Source organism: Pteropus alecto, unplaced genomic scaffold (assembly GCF_000325575.1).
Source record: "Pteropus alecto unplaced genomic scaffold, ASM32557v1 scaffold20, whole genome shotgun sequence".
Classification (NCBI taxonomy): Eukaryota; Metazoa; Chordata; class Mammalia; order Chiroptera; family Pteropodidae; genus Pteropus; species Pteropus alecto.
The window spans coordinates 9,904,494-9,908,320 of NW_006436298.1; the positions used below are offsets into that span (position 1 = coordinate 9,904,494).

General features: G+C 48.3%; 1 protein-coding gene across 3 annotated transcripts in view; it reads right to left on the bottom strand.

Annotated features, from left to right (window-relative positions):
* GCNT4 (glucosaminyl (N-acetyl) transferase 4, core 2) overlaps window positions 1–3,827 on the bottom strand; it is a 26,745-nt gene that overhangs the window by 21,647 nt on the left and 1,271 nt on the right. Inside the window, exon 1 of one of the 3 annotated variants that reach the window (XM_025047840.1) lies at window positions 3,313–3,446. The exons of the other annotated variants lie outside the window; for them this stretch is intronic. The gene's annotated coding sequence lies outside the window, so the exon portion shown is untranslated. Of the gene's footprint in view, window positions 1–3,312; window positions 3,447–3,827 lie in introns of those variants that run through there. 3 annotated transcript variants of the gene reach the window in all.

The window sequence follows — 3,827 nt, forward strand, 5'->3', positions numbered from 1 at the left end:
GTGACCTGCTTTTACCAAATGGTATCTGGCTTCCCACATCTTCTAAAATAGTAAATATTGATTCAATCCTTTCCCCACAAGCCCACACTGAGCCCACCGTGCCCGGGGGCCCATTAGATTTTGAAGTACAACAGAGCTACAGTGTAGTTAATTCCTGATTAATTTTATTTGATCTTCTATACTTGAAGCATCAGCCTTTAGATCTCACTAGGAAAATTACCAGCAGATGGAAATGCATATAAAATAACATGCAAAGCAATGCAAATTAATACAAAATGTATATCCCTAAATTGCTTAGGAAAAGTCTGTATGTCTTGACATTGATATCTGCTTTGCTTCTCTGCACTCTGGTGAGCAGTCGCCAGGTCTTTTTATTACAGTTAATTTCATACAGCATCTAGCACCTGACACTTGTTGACATGCTAAGTGGAAGACATCCCTGCCTGTGAGTCAGGCAACTGAAATCCTGGCCTTCACTTTGCCACTGCTTGGCTCTATGGCTTTGGACAGATTCTCAAAATCCTCTGGGTCTCAAGATTCTACATTTGGAAATGATGGAAATGACATCATCATAACAAAACCACCAGCACTAAAGCTTACTGAGCACTCACTCTGTGCCAGGCACAATGCACACATGCACATACTGATGCACGTACACATACATTGGGCGTACATGATGCACACTTGCCTACCTTGTGCAAACACTGTACATACATGATGCACACAAGCAATTCTCACGACAGCCCATAAGAAGGCACCACAAAGCATTGGGTATGGTGCCATTTCAGAGACCAGGAAACCAAGGCAGAAAGGTCAGGAAACTTGGGCTAGGTCATGAGCGAAGGAGTAGCAGAGCCAGAACCAGAGCCTTGGCAGTCTCACTCCGGGCGCTCGTAGCCCCGCTGCAGCTCTGTTGTGTGACTTCCATCTATGTTTCTCTTAATCGTTAAATTTTCATGATCTACAAAATAAAACTTCAAATATCACAACCATAAGTGCTTCCGAATATTGTTTCAGTAACACGTCAATGGTTTATGAGTTTGATGTCAAAATGCTGGCACAATCGAACTGTTTTTTTTTTTTTAACCTAATATTCTAAGAGTGGGAGGGGCTTCCAGATATCCTGTATGTTCACCCTCACATTCCCACTCACTCTATCCCATTCACATATCAATATTAAAAAGCCAGCCCTCTGTCTCACCTCTCACTTAAGGAGCAGCTTCCAGGGAGGCAACTGTGGTGGCCCTGCAGTGCATGTGTGTGCGCACTCACACACACACACACACACACACACACACACACACACACACACACACCCCTGCACCATGCTGGGTGTTCATGCCCATTACAGCTTCGGTGAAGATCTAGTATCACCCTGGTTTTCCTCCCATTTCTCCCCATGAAGACAGGGGCTCTTTTCCAGGCTTATACCCTCTCCTCCAACCCACCCAAGACTTAAAATAACACCCCAATACAGATGACCCCCAGCTTCTTTGGAGGGTCAGCTGGGGTCTGGTCTATACAGCTACTAATTAAGTTCGTCCACTTGGGAGCCTCAAAAGCAGCTCAGACTCAACAAAACCAAACTTGTCTTTCCTCTCCCAACCTGTCCCTCCTCCAATGTTCCCTCTTTTGTAAATGACAGAGCCACCTATCCAAGTGCTCAAGCCCCAACTTAGCGGCAGTCACCATGCATTCTCACAACCTACACAAAACTAGTCACCAGGTCACTCCAGAGTTTGCCTTGAGTCCACCCGCTTCTGTAATCCCCATTGCCACTACCTTAGCCTAGGCCGCCAGGCTTCTCATAAGTCCCAAACCAGCCTGTCTACTTTAGGGGCTCCTCAAATCCATCCTCCACACAGCAACTGGAGGTTTGTTTTGTTTGATTTTAACTCTCATCAGGATACTTTCAGAGGTGAAACAGTCCTGAGGATCAGTTCCACGAAATGGCTCGAAGATCTGGCATCATCTAGCCCCGGCACCTGCTGATCTCAGCGGGTGTCATTCTCTCCTTGGGTCACACTGGACTTTGAACAATCCCTGTTCTCCCCTTCTCTGTCTTAGGGAACACCTTTCCCTGGGGTGAGCATACTCCTGCTTTTCTCTTCCTCCCTTCACTTAATTTATGCAGCTCCTACTCATCCTTCAAGTCTACATTAACTCACCCCAAGAAGGCCTTTTGCCTTCAATCCAGCACATCTGTGCTCCCGCAGCGCCCGGTACAGCCTGGCACACAGTAGGTGCTCGATAAATTTGGGTTGATGAAGTGACTTTTCAACCTCGTGTTACATAATCTTACAGTCTTATTGCTTTCTTCCTGCCTTCTAGCCTAAGAAGGAAATCTTTTGAAGCTGACATAGTTTTATTTCTAGTACGTGGTGCTATGGTAAGCCCCGGGTCCCCAAGTCACACTCCCAACACTAGTGGCTCCACTTGTTGGTGATCCTCAAGGAAGAGAGCAGAAACTGGTCACGTCTGTACAGGCTCTACCTGCCTCCATGACCTGAGTTCGACAACTATTTATTGTCTGCCTATCCTAAGGGTACTTAGCATGGTGCCATCAAGTGCGCAGTTTTGACTAATTGCCTAATTATGCCATTCGGCCCTACCTACCTCTCTGAAGACTATGTGGCATTTAGCAAATTACTATAAACTTTGGTTCCAAAGGAATAATAAATAAGTTCAGTAATAAACAGGAGGGACCACTCCTCCCCCACTCCCAAAAGATACTCTTTTCAGTCCTTCCTGGAAACACTCAGGGCTACACAACCCAATTCTTTGGCTATGATTCAACGGCATCTTAATTGGTCATTTCTCAGAGAGAAATAGATCCTTAGGAAGTGCAACATGGGAACTGCTCTCTGCAACAATTCTCTTACTTTTAAAGATTTAACTTCCTCAAGACACTATCAACAAAAGCTGTCAAAAAGGACAGTTAGGTTCTAGAATGTCTTTGATAGGTGGTTTAATTGTAAGGGCATGTTTATATATGTCAGATTAAAAAGGGTGACTTCTATGTCTACCAAACCACGTGGACGCTTCATATTATCTATCCCCAACTCCCTTAACCTTCTGGTTTGTTGCTTTTCCATTTTTAGGACAGGAAGAGGAAAAGACAAATGTCTCAAGGTTAACGCCACCTCTCCACTTGCCCAGCCTGGGGACAATACACAAGTTTCCCCGCTACTACTCGGAACACCTTCCCCAAGCCGGAAAGCGTAGTTCTTTAATTTACAAAACGATACCACGCACTAAGTAACGACACCGTTAGCCTAAGTAAGGATAGTAAACCTACTCCAGAGTCCACACCTCTTGGCTCAGATCCCCCGAAGCTGCCAGCCTGCCGTGGGGAGGCGCCGCCACTTCTCAGGGGAACAATCCCGGCCAGCTCCGCAACACCAACACTTGACCTTAGAAAGCGCACAAGATCGTCTCTGCCGAGGGCGCGGCCGGGAGGTCAGTCACACAGTTTCCGATGACCAAAATATTAAGAGACACCCCCTGCCCCCGCCCCCGCCCCCACACGCTCTATCCCATTGGAAAAGCCAAGGAAACAGCCCATTCCTGCGCGCCACCTCCCTCTCCTGCCCACTCACCTCCCGCCGCCCCGGGGCCGGCACGCCCAGGTCTTGGACAGCGTGGCCGGGCCCCGCGGGTCCGGGCCTGCGGAGGGGCTGGCGGACGGGTCCAGAAAAGCGAGCGTGGGGACCCAGGCCCTCGGCTCCCCTCACCTGGGCGGATCTAGGTGGCCCTCCGCCCGGGAGGACCGAAACAGCGGGATCCTGGCCCCGGGAAAGGCGCGTCCGGCACCCGCTGTCACCGCT